Source organism: Stenella coeruleoalba (assembly GCF_951394435.1).
Source record: "Stenella coeruleoalba genome assembly, chromosome: 12".
Lineage (NCBI taxonomy): Eukaryota > Metazoa > Chordata > Mammalia > Artiodactyla > Delphinidae > Stenella > Stenella coeruleoalba.
Window position 1 is genome coordinate 70,095,214 of NC_137158.1, and position 13,524 is coordinate 70,108,737.

General features: G+C 39.4%; 1 protein-coding gene across 14 annotated transcripts in view; it reads left to right on the forward strand.

The window, feature by feature from the left end:
* The window catches only part of UTRN (utrophin), a gene marked incomplete at its 5' end in the record, with an annotated part of 496,387 nt that overhangs the window by 81,721 nt on the left and 401,142 nt on the right, over positions 1 to 13,524 (forward strand). The gene's annotated exons all lie outside the window — the stretch shown is intronic.

Genomic DNA, 13,524 nt, shown 5'->3' on the forward strand with positions numbered 1-13,524 from the left:
CTCCAGCTTGCCCTTATTAGTATTTCTTGGTTCTCCCATCAGCAGGTCTCTGATTTCTTCATCAAAAAACAATCTTGTGCAGTCATGATCCTCCTGCCTTTACAAATCAGCCAGGCTTTGGAAAGGGAAGTGATTGTTCATCAAAACTCTAAACAGGGGGATAAAATGTTCTTATTTAGATGAATCAGGGGTCAATTTAATTTTCTAATGAGCTTTAGAATTGCTTTTCTTGTCTGCCTTTAGGCACTCTTTTAATTATGGCTTTTCTTCTTTTCAGTGTTTCTAGAAGTCACATTTTCACTCTCTGCTCATAATAAAATGATCTTTAGACACGTGGAAAAGAGGAAATGAGAAAGAAAATCTGGGTTATCTCAGTGATCGTGGTTTTAGAATTTTGCAGAGGGATGAGAAGGCCATAGATATAATAGAATCATGTTCTTTTATTGAAGCGGACAATTTATAAGTCTAGATTGAATTATAGTCAATATACAGTTTGTTTGGACTTAATGAACATATTAAATACATTCATTCAATAATTTTTAAAATCGACAACGTGTATTGGGAGCTGCATATACTATGGCAATCAAAGTAGACTTTTCTTGCCCTCATGGACTTACACAAATCAATAGGTAATCAAATTGAGATAGGTATAGGGTGCAAAGGAAAAGAAAACAGGGTACTTTGAGAGACTGGGGAGGTCCAGAAGAAAAGATGTTTAAAATTAGATCTGAAATAGCCATAGGAGTTAAGCAGGTTGACAATGGGCTATAAGCAGGCAGAGCAGCATGAGCAAATATCCTGGGGCAGGAAAGGGCTGGGTGCATCTGAGTAACACAAAGGCCAGTGTGGCTGGAGCTACTGAGAGGAGGGGAGAGTATTGCAAGATTAGACTTGGCATAGGTAGGGGTCAGATGATTCAGAGCTTTGTAAACCGTGTTAATTTAATTGTTCCAGAGTTCATTGTCAAGCTGGCCAGCATTTAGAAAGTGGATTGAAAAGGAACAAGAGCAGACATTAGGAGATGGTGTCAGGTTATTGGCATTACGTTAGTGGATTCCAAGCAGGAGATAACAGTAGCTCAGACTGGGGGATGACTGGGAGATGAAGAGTTGTGGGCGGAGTTAAAGTATATTTAGGAATTTGGGACCAACAGAAATTGGTGATAGATTGTGGTAGTAGATAGATTGTGGAATGCTAAGGACTGGTTTCAGGGTCCTGGCATGAACAAGAGGGTAGTTTACGGTGTTGTGTACTGAGTTAAGAAAGACTGGAGACAGAATTGATTTGAGAGAAGACCAACAGTTCAGTTTCAGATGTGTTAAGTTTGAAATGAGTCTGAGATATCTCAGTGCAGGTGTCAGATTGACGGTTGGATACGTGCTGTGTTATTTATCTCTTGCTGCATAACAAATTGCTCTGAAACTTAGCATCAGATCTGTATTAGTTATCCATTGCTGTATAACAAATTACCCCAAGCTTTAGCAGCTTAAAACAACAAATATTTACTGTCTCATGAGGTTTTCTGGGTCAGGAGTTTGGGAGTGGCTTTGCCAGGTGATTCTGGCCAAGGGACTCTCATGAGGCTGCAGTCAAGTTGTTGACCAGGGCTGCAGGCTTGACTGAGGCTGGAGGATCTGATCCCAGAATGAGTTATGCACATGGCTTTGGCTCACCATCGGCCCCAACTGGGCCATATGGTTATCCTTAGTTTCAAGAGGAGGTGAGTATTATAACTGGCTATCTTGCTTCAAGGGGGAAAAAAAAATGAGGTTAGATTTGTAAGCAAGAAAGGGGAAAAGGATGATTGAGTAGGTAAACAGCAGTATCTACCACAGTGAGTTTGAACAAATGCTTTCCTCTGGAGTGAGATAACCAGAGGCATGGTCATAGTGAAAATTCTGATTCTAGAATTCAGAATATCTTACTTTATATTCCAAAGGAATATGTTAAAAGTATGAGTTTTAGGGCTTCCCTGGTGGTGCAGTGGTTGAGAGTTCGCCTGCCGATGCAGGGGACATGGGTTTGTGCCCCGGACCGGGAAGATCCCACATGCCGCGGAGAGGCTGGGCCCGTGAGCCATGGCCGCTGAGCCTGCGCGTCCGGAGCCTGTGCTCCGCAACGGGAGAGGCCACAACAGTGAGAGGCCCGCGTACCGCAAAAAAAAAAAAAAAAAGATGAAATTGGGTCCTCACTTTGTCAGCACATATACTAAAATTGGAATGATACAGAGAAGACTAGCACGGCCCCTGTGCAAGGATGACGTGCAAATTCATGAAGCGCTCCATAGTTTTTATATGTGTGGCTGATTCACTTTGTTTTAAAGCAGAAACTAACACACCATTGTAGAGCATTTATACTCCAATAAAGTTGTTTAAAAAAAAGATGAAATTGGAACCAAGTGAAATTTCCTCATTCGTCTTATTGGGGAATGTATGAGTTGAGACATACTAAATATTTCTTCTTTGAAAATCGGGTTGAAACAGAAACGAAAAATGTTTATTGCATGTGCTTTTTATCCCTAAATTTTTTTTTTTTGTGGTGCAATACATATAACATAAAATTTACCATTGTAACCATTTCTAAGTAAACAGTGGTATTAAGTACATTTACACTGTTGTGTAGCTATGACCAACATCTACCTCCATAACTCATTTTATCTTGCAGAATGGAAAGTCTGTACCTATTGAACAATGACTCCCAATCCCAGTCTCCCCCCAGTTTCTGGAAACCACCATTCTACTTTCTGTCTTTATAAATCTGACTACTGTAGGCACCTCATATAAATGGAATCATGCAGTATTTCTCTTTTTGTGATTGGCTTATTTCATTTGGCAAAATGTCCTCAAGGTTTATCCATGTTGTACAGTGTATCAGAATTTTCTTCCGTTTTAAAAGGCTAATATTATTCCATTGTCAGTATATGCCATATTTTGTCCATTCATCCATAGGTGGACACTGGGGTTGCTTCCACTTTTTAGCTCTTGTGAATAATACTGCTATGAATATGGGTGTGCAGATGTTTCTTCAAGATCCTGCTTTCAATTCTTTGGGGCATATTATTGCGTGTGCTTTTAACTCAGTTTCAGTCAGGTTTGCTAGTTTACCCTTGTCCTGAGGGAAGTGCTAATGCTTTGAAGAAAGATTATCTGTCCAAATCTTTTTTTTTTTTTTGCGGTACGCGGGCCTCTCACTCTTGTGGCCTCTCCCGTTGCGGAGCACAGGCTCCGGACGCGCAGGCTCAGCGGCCATGGCTCATGGGCCTAGCCGCTCCGCAGCCTGTGGGATCTTCCCTGACCGGGGCACGAACCCATGTCCCCTGCATCAGCAGGCGGACTCTCAACCACTGCGCCACCAGGGAAGCCCTGTCCAAATCTTTTTGTTTGATTCACTCTCTTGCTCACTTCAAGAAAACTTTGTCATCATGAATTATATTTTATGTCTAGGATGATGGAAGAGAAGGGGCAACTGTAGTTTCTCAGAAGACACTGGCCATTGGGTTGCTGCAATGTAAAAGAACTCTAGTTTATAGGGTGTCATTAGAAAGGAAATATGAAACAAAACAGAGAACATATCCTTTCTATGCAAAGCTGTGTTGACTGTGCACATGGATTACTCTCTAAGATTCTAGTCTCCTACTTCAGAAATGATTTTACAGTGAGCGAAGTCTAGTAAGGAAACCTAAGTCGTGGAGCAAATGCTTTTGGTGTTTTTATAAAACTGACTAACAGTCTAAAATCATGAAAGTGGAGAGAAGATGTAATCACTGGCTATAAAATCATTTGTTTCAGAAGAGCAAACAAGAATTGTTCTTCTAATCTTCAACTGAATTAATTAATCTTCAACTAAGTTTAATTAATCTAGACTTTTTGATGCTTTAATGAGGTACATTTAAGACGAAGGAAAGGAAGATCTATTATATATAGAAAAGAATTACCAAGTTTCGCTATTCCCAGAGATGGTATAGATTGAATTTACAAATTTTCAAAAAAAAGACAAGTAAATATCAGACCCACAGTAGAGACTATTAAATAAAGATAGTGCTGATTTGAGGCAGGATCCTAATTTTCAACAGTGATATAGGGACTTTCCAGGCGGTCCAGTGGTTAAGTCTCTGTGCTTCCAATGCAGGGGGCGCGAGTTTGATCCCTGGTCGGGGAACTAATATCCCACATCCTGCACTGTGTGGCCAAAAATTAAAAAAAAAAAAAGTGACTTAGAGGATAAATGATCATAGAGGATAACATTAGTGTGCTGGGGGAGTGGTTTCTTGCATTTTTGTTCATGCTGTGGATTTCATCTTTTATCTCCCTTATCCAACCCTACCTGAATAAGCTTTTCAATAAAAATTATTAATAACTCTTGTGAACTTTTTATATAGTTATGTAAGTTGAAAATGAGGGAGTATGCATTTTTCAATATAAGGCTATATTTAAATTATTTTACTCATTAACTTTCAGTTTGTACACTTTGAAGCAAACAGTGCTGTGCTTCATGGGCTGATTTCTTCTTTTCTTTTTTTAATTAATTAATTTATTTTTGGCTGTGTTGAGTCTTTGTTGCTACGCGCGGGCTTTCTCTAGTTGCAGGAAGTGGGGGCTACCCTTCGTTGCAGTGCCTGGGCTTCTCATCGCAGTGGTCTCTCTTGTTGTGGAGCACAGGCTCTAGGTATGCGGGCTTCAGTAGTTGTGGCACGCAGGCTCAGTAGTTGTGGCTCGCGGGCTCTAGAGCGCAGACCCAATAGTTGTGGTGTACGGGCTTAGTTGCTTCGCAGCATGTGGAATCTTCCCGGACTAGGGCTTGAACCCGTGTCCCCTGAATTGGCAGGCGGACTCTTAACCACTATGCCACCAGGGAAGCCCCATGGGCTGATTTCTTAACTGTGAGTTTCGTGGGAAAAATCTTTACCCCTGAGTTTTTTGTTTTATAAATTTACTCTTTATTTATTTATTTTTGGCTGCATTAGATCTTCGTTGCTGCGTGTGGGCTTTCTCTAGTTGCGGCAAGTGGGGGCTAGTCTTTGTTGCAGTGTGTGAGCTTCTTACTGCGGCGGCTTCTCTTGTTGCAGAGCATGGGCTCTAGGTGCCCGGGCTTCAGTAGTTGTGGCATGCGGGCTCAGTAGTTGTGGCTCACGGACTCTAGAGCACAGGCTCAGTAGTTGTGGTGCACGGGCTCAGTTGCTCCGCGGCATGTGGGATCTTCCCGGACCAGGGATTGAACCTGTGTCCCCTGCATTGGCAGGCAGATTCCTAACCACTGCGCCACCAGGGAAGTCCTACCCCTGAGTTTTTAAGGGGAAACAGTGTTCCTTTCTGTCATGTTCTTCCTGCTTATTATAAATATCTTGGGCAAAGGATTGCATTTTAATGGACTTGCAATTTTGAAAATTTATTAAAATGACTTCATTTTAAAAAAATTATCTTACGTCTTGGTTTTAACTTGTTGTGGCTCAATGTTAAAACATTCTAAAATAGAGAAAAAAGTTTAAAAAACTACTTCTGAAATACTCTATTTTTCTTATTTAAAAATTGCATTTATACGGCATGTTATTAAAGTATATGAACAAAGGACAAATACTCCTCATTTTTCTCCCAGATATGTGTTCTTTTTCTGAAAGTCAGTAAAATACGAGGTTTTGAGAAAGTCTAGGTAGCTTGTGTAATCTGTCAATAACTTTATGTTTTGCATTAATCTTCTCTTCTGTCTTCTCGTCTTAATAGCTGATCAGTGCGCTGATCATTTTGCCTAGGAATACTTTATTGCAAAAGGTGTATTTTAAGTGATGCAATTCCCTCTTCACCAGTGTTTCCATAGTGAATGGACTAGAAGACGGGGAGAGATCAGCCGACTTGGCACAGTTATTTTACATATAGCCAATTATCTCTTCAGGCTGAAGTGGAAAATTCACTGGAAAGACAGATATAAGTAAAAGCAGCTTAACCTGGAGAGTTTCATTTTTAGAAATACGTGCTCTTAACTGCATCTAATTTAGGAGTATGGATCCTGATACATTTCTCTCACTCATCCTCTGGGGTTTGGCTCCATAAGGGAGCCCTTCTTGGGTACTCAGTGTTGGCATCTAACATCTCTCCCTCCCTCCTAGATCCTTCCTGTCTGCATGTAATTACAGATACATGGAAGTCTCCTATTCTCACCATCCCGCTCCGAGGCAGACAAGACAGGCAGACAGACCTCCTCTCAGCTCAGTTTATTTTTATAGCTGCCAAATTCTCTAACCTTCCTACTTGTCCACATTAAAGTGGAGAAAACTACAACTTTTGCAGGATGGGTGCTTTAAAGAAAAGAATGGTACAGAGTGTTATACACTCATTTCAGAAATTAGCAAATATAGTTAATAAAAATAGAATATAAGAATCTCTCAGGACCTTCTGAGAAATAAACAGTGCTAATATTTTGGCTCTTACCTTTCTGGTCATATATGTATACATTGTATAAATGAAGCACCGTGTGCTTTGATGACCTGCATTTTTATTCCTTAATATATTATGAAAAATCCTTCCGTATCTTTATTTTCTTCTCTGGTATCATTTTTGACGGCTGTATTTATGTATGAAAATATGCTTCTAAATAATCCCCAAGGATGGACATTTAGATTAACAATTTTTTTCAATTATCAAGTGTGCTTTGAAGAACATCCTTTTAAAGATATCTAAATATTTGTGTATCTAATGATTTCCTTAAGATAAATTTCCAGAATTTCTGAGTCAATGGTTATAAAATTTAAAAGTATGCTAATATCAGTGTAGTTATATTGTCCCAGGAAACTTGTAATAATTTACATGGCTGCCAGCCCAAAGCCAGCTTCCCTGTTCCCTCACAACATCGCATGCCATCTGGGTCTTAGGGGTTAAGTTCACTTTTCTATTTTCAGGCCTCATTTCCCCCCAGATCCTCCGGTAGCTTGCTTTAACGCGGTGGACTATGTCTTTCTTCTGAAAACTTGAGCTTCTGGGGTGGTCTCCTCCACGTGAAGACCTTCTCTCATTTGCTCTGGTTCTGCTTGGTATCTTCACCCAAATATCCTGCTAATCTCTAATTCATTAGGTGCAAAGGAGAACTTCCTTTCCTAATCCATTTCTTTTCCTGTGCTGTTCTTATGTTTTTTTTTGTTTTTTGTTTTTTTTTAAGTAGAGAAGCACTGTCATCCTTCAAGTTAACCTAAAAGCCTGGGAATTTTTTGGACTCTCTTTCTCCTTCATTACCCTTGTGCTAATTTAGTAGTCAAGTCCTGGCAACCTTACCTCTAAAACTCTGTACTTCTTGCATCCATCCCTTTTTTTCTGATCTCATTGCTACTCCACTACTTCAGGCTTTCAGATATCTAGTATGGGAGATTATAATATACCTCAAACTAGCTTCCTCTCTCCCAGTCTCCTTTCCTACTAAATCTAGTTTTCATGTTAAACTCAACTACAGGACACTTCTGATTGTGTCACTCCTTGGCTCAGTAAAAGTCAGTGGCCAACATTGCTTGCTTGTTTGAACCCTCAGCTTGATATTCAAAATCCTCCACAGTCTAGCTGCAGTCTATTTCCAAAATTCAGTGGCATTGCAACTCTGGTCTAAAGCCATCCAGCCAGAGAAACAACTCACATTTTTGTCTGCCTGTCCTGTTCTTTTCATGCCTTTAGGACTTTGCTTAAGCTGTTCTTTTCCATAAATGCCCCTTTTAACAATTTTTATATGCCTTTAACATATCTATTCAAGGCCTAATTCAAATGCAATTTAGTCCTTGAATTCTTCTCTGACCTCCTCTTCACTTCCATCGAGAAGAAACATTTTTCCTCTGAATTTATAAGTGTATCTGTACCTAATATATTAGCTATAGTTGTCCATCTGTTATTTATGTACTTGTCTCACACCCTTCTCCCAAAACTCTTCACACACCTCCCCTTGATAGCTTTCTGAAGGCAGCACTTGGATCTCTTTTGGGACCAATATAGTTGGTCTGATGCTCAGTAAATGTCACCATCTGTTTCTTTGCACAGTGTTTTCTACAAAATAGGTGAACAACTAATTTTCATTAAAAGAGTAGGAAATATAAAACTTTAAATGATGAATACAAGAAAGACTTAGAACTATTTCCTATTCTTTTTTTAAAATTTATTTTTTTTTAACATCTTTATTGGGGTATAATTGCTTTACAATGGTGTGTTAGTTTCTGCTTTATAACAAAGTGAATCAGTTATACATATACATATGTTCCCATATCTCTTCCCTCTTGCGTCTCCCTCCCTCCCACCCTCCCTATCCCACCCCTCCAGGCGAAAGTCTTACAAAATGGACAAAACCAATTTGGTTATGCACAACCATTAATTTTTGCTATAGTTTTGCTCAGTAACATTAGCCCCCTGTGCTTAAAAGTGGGGTGTGAAGGGTATCCATTGTCCTACTATCAGGGTTATAATGAAGGCAACTTTCAGACCAAACCTGCTGTGCATATTAGCAAGCAGGCTGAAAAAAAATTTCATGCAGCCTGTTTCATGAGCTTGGAAAGCCAAGGCTCTCTGTCCTTTTGAAGGACATGAAGGTTTTAGTTGCAGGAAATGCAGCAATATTGTAGAGCTGTACAATGCAGTGTGAAGGCTGCTGTGACTAGTCCAAGCTAAGATGTGCTATAAGTGTGAAATACACACTGAATTTCAAAGACAGTAAGAAAAAAGAATGTAAGATATCAGTAAAGTAAATTGACTATATGTTGAAATGGCAATATTTTGATGTATTGGGTTAAATATTACTAAAATTATTTTTACCTCTTATTTTAAAGTGGCTACGAGAAAATTTAAAATTATGTATATTTCTATTGGACAATGCTGTTTTAGAGAAAAGATTTAGTTAGACTTATAGACAGCATCGGGTAACTAGAATCCTCCCAGCTAATGGCTGAACACAGGGCCTTAAAGGATCTAGCCTCCTAGACTTGCTAGATTTTATTGTTTAATCGATGCTGGGACATGTCTATAAAATATTTTGGCCAATTCACATGCATTGAATAACACTAAATTCACCAGTGGGAGATTGTTTCTAATCTTCTAATTATGCCAGTTCTCAAGCCTCAGTAAAAGCACATTTCTCACATTCATTAAATTAATTAACAAAGGCTCTGGTGTTAATGGCCGCACAGATAATTGATGCCTTTTTAGTGGCCACCTCTGGAGTTTAGCCTTTCTAATTAAATTACAGCTCACCATCTCTGGAGTGTTTTCTTGGGTTGGGACAACTATGAGCCCCTAGAGTGGTTTGCACACTGGAATATGTGTGTCCCCTTGTGGCCAGCTTTTCCAGGTTGTTTAAGCAACTTGAGGAGGCATCTTAGGTACCGGCCTTCTGCTTTCCCACCTTTCCTTTCAGGATTCCCCTCCTGCAGTTTACAAGAGAAAGACACACCTCTCACCCTCCCCAAATCTTACTGTGCTGCATTACTTTGAGGCACCAAACAAGGGGGCAGTTTCAAAATGTAAAGCAAAGAACACTTCCTTAAGAATTATTAAAATAGTCAGTGCCGGGGCTTCCCTGGTGGCACAGTGGTTGAGAGTCCACCTGCCAATGCAGGGGACACGGGTTTGTGCCCCGGTCCGGGAAGATCCCACATGATGCAGAGCGGCTGGGCCCGTGAGCCATGGCCGCTGAGCCTGCACGTCCGGAGCCTGTGCTCCGCAACGGGAGAGGCCACAGCAATGAGAGGCCCGTGTACCGCAAAAAAAAAAAGAAAGTCAGTGCCTTACTACATCTGAGGCAAGGCTTTGTGTCCCCCTTCCGTCCGACCATCCATCCAACCATCTATCCACCCACCTACCTTAGAATGAGAATTGTAAAGTGAGCTTTTGCCCTGGAGTACATATGAATGTGGTTTTAATTTTTTTTAATTTTTAAAATTTTAATTAATTAATTTATTTGGCTGTACCTTGCTGCTTGCAGGATCGTAGTTCCCTGACTAGGGATTGAACCTAGGCCTTGGCAGTGAAAGCGCCGAGCCCTAACCTTCTAACCACTGGACCGCCAGGGAATTCCCTGAACATGGTTTTTATTTTATTTTAATTTTTGAAATTGTAGTTTCTTTATTATGGAATATTTAAAATCTGAACTCGGTTTTTAAATAGAAAACTAAAGTCAGACTTCCCATGTCAGAAATTATGTCTAATTTAGCTGATTAGTTTGACAGTGAGGACTAGTTTTGCCATTTAGGGAATAGAGGAGACATTTTCTATTAATCGAATGATCTAGATTTGCAGCTGCTTAACAATGTGCTGGGAGTTACATCTTTTTTTTTTTTTTTTTTTTTTTTTTTTTTGCGGTACGTGGGCCCCTCACTGTTGTGGCCTCTCCCGTTGCGGAGCACAGGCTCCGGATGCGCAGGCTCAGCGGCCGTGGCTTATGGGCCCAGCCGTTCCGCGGCATGTGGGATCTTCCCAGACCAGGGCACGAACCCGTGTCCCCTGCATTGGCAGGCAGACTCTCAACCACTGTGCCACCAGGGAAGCCCTGTAGTAGAGTTTTAATGGTGGTATACATGTTCCTGAGACTTGTGTGTTTTCATAGGGGAAACGACTCCTAATTTCCCTGCCACATTTCCAGATTAAGATTTAAATTGACATTTGTTGCTAGGTTCTGCTAAAAGAATTTTTGATGTGCATTTGAGCTGGTGAAGTGAAAAAACAATTTAAACTAGTTTCCTTGAAGATTTTATCAGGCGGTATTGTTGATGTTTCTTGCTTCACTTCTCTTACCCATCACAGAAATAAAATTCCAAGCTGGGCAGCGGCCCTTGGATCTGTGTGAGCTTGTCAGAAGCGTTTTAAGAAGAGCAAAATATTTAGAGGAAGAATTTGGAAAATCAGCCTTAAGGGACTTAACACATTTTTCTTCTCCTAGTTCAGTCCCGTGTTTGTCCCCCTAATAGAGAAAGGTCATTTATGGGTAAGATTTACTAAGCCAAGAAAGGCTTTTAGAAACGGAATGTTTTTTTAAAAAAATCCAAATCTAAAGAAAACACTTGTTTGGAATCCTGAAAGAATATATTTAGCATGTAAATTACACTTACTTAATGCATATATAAATAATCCAGTTCTATATAAATTTGTGTTGTCTGCTTACACATTTTTATTTTGGAAACATCAAAATAACTAATTGATTTGATAATGGAGAGTTGAACAAATTTGAGACTTGAAATTTGGTATAAATTTCTAGGAGGGCAAAATGATCAATCAGAATAGTGGGATTTAGGATTTTAAGTCCTGCTATCACTTTGCTAGCAAATTTTTGCCTCCCTGAAACAGACCTGGACGAAGGTTGTTAGCATAATTTTTTGTGGTGTAGAGGGCAGTTCTATACCAGTAAGTGTTCAGATTTGTTACATTTTAAAAATCTCATAATTGAAAAGCTGCAGGCTAATTCCTGTCTTTTACTGAATTCCTGTCTGGTAGAAGATAGGAGGGGTGTGTGTGTGTGTGTGTGTGTGTGTGTGTGTGTGTGTCTGTCTGTCTGAGAAAAGGGAAATGTGAACTAAAGGCTTATTGAGATATAAATCCCTTTTTCCCCCTTTAACTGTACCAGGAAAATGAATAAAGCAGAGTGTTTATATATTTTGGAGTACTTTTGAAAAGTTTGAATGCAAGACAATTTATCTTTTACAAGCCAACACTTTATTTCATATCATTTACTTAGGCTCATATTCAGACTTTGACCCGAAGATAAAGACTATCATAGAAACATTACCTTTTAATTTTTATAAACATCTCTGTATGATGGGAACCTATTTTTAAAATTTGATCTCATTCTATATGTGATACAATTGAAGGTTCTTAGTTATCATTTGCTAAGGTGACAGGTACTCATTTCTTGGTTCACACTATCTCTAGAGAGGAACCCAGTATTAGATATTTTAATATGTTTTTGAAAATAAGAAGGTTAAATGCTTGGAAAAGAGGTTAAGAAAAAATAAAATGCAGAAATGTAGAAAAATGAATATAAAATGTAAAATAAAATTTATTTTTCAAAATTTCCCCCATTTTATGGTAAAACTTATTAAATTGTATGAATTTTACAGAATTAAGAGAATTTAATATTTATGACCTTTATATATATTTTTGTTCATAGCAAAATTATTGGATTTTCCAAGTACTCTGAAGACTGATATTTAGTATTAAATTCATATTGGTGGGGCTACTGTAGCACTCTGCAGGTTGATGTGTCTTCCTGCTTTATATACTACATATAATCTCAGCTCTGTCTCTCTCGGGTGTGATGGTCGAGGCTGAGACATTCAGCGTGTCAACAAATCCTCTTGGTTAATAAATGGCTTATATGTGGCATTGATCAGATGGTAGAAAGCCTGAAATCGAGGCTGATGCTGACTGTCTTGTCCTTTCTGGAAGGAAGGCCACCTCTTAGCACAATTAGCAACATGAATTTTCTTAGAGAGCCGTTTTGTTTTTCATCCACTTGCCCCCTTTGTGTCTCAGAGTCAGTCTCCAGTTACCTTTATGGATCTGTAGAAGTGTACTCTTTTCTGACGCTGCTGCTATATTTATTCCAGGAGTGACCTTTTAATTACAAACTCTCCTTCCCGAACAGAGTAAGGCCCAAAGATACCACTAACTTAGTGAAGTAGTGGGTCAACGTCTAATTATGCTATTAGGGATGAGTGAGGAGGTCTGGGTTGAAGGCAGCCCTTTGAAACTGATGCGTTGAGGGCAGAACACACTTGAGCCTTCTCTCTTATTATTTTGCTGTTATCACGTGGGAAGCAGCTTGGCAGTATGCATGGTAGTGGAACAAGCAGCGTGTATATATACAGACAGAACCACAGCTTTCTGTGCCGTTCCAAATATGCCTTACGTAGCTTTCAGAACTACTCAGGGACTGTTAACATGCTGCTTTGTAGGATTTAAGCCAACAATGACTCTGCTAGTTTTAACAGAGAATTGGGGAGCAGTTGAAGAGGATATGATTAGAAGTAACAGAAAGGGTAATATGGATATTTATCTGCCTTGTTCACATATATACTATAATAATAATTATGACTAGAACAACAACAAAGAGCTCAATGCCAACTCCTTCCCAAGTGTTTTCCGCTTACATCCGCAAATCCCCGCAATGCCCTTGTGTTACTTATTCCCCTTTTACATGGCTTCCTTATACCTAACTAGGTCACTCTGCCCATCTCCAAGAAGTTCAGGATGCTTTAGTTTCGTAAGGTCAGTTTTTATTTGTGTGGCCTGGAAAATGAATTTGTAATCCAGACCAAAGTTGGTCATTTTTTAAAAAAAACCGACTCTGATTTCTCGGCTTGTAAAATGTGTAGATTGCTTTTATAGATCGTTAAAACTTTGTCCTGTCAGTCTTACTACAGGAAAACGGGTTATGGAATTGGCTATAAACCTTATAGTAGTGTTTGTTTTGGAGGGTGTAGGACTTGTATGAAAAGGAGGGAAATCACGAGTTTCTTAGTTGCTAAAGGATAGCTTTGATTTTCGTGTTGAATGTTCTACAGCATTTTTATCATGC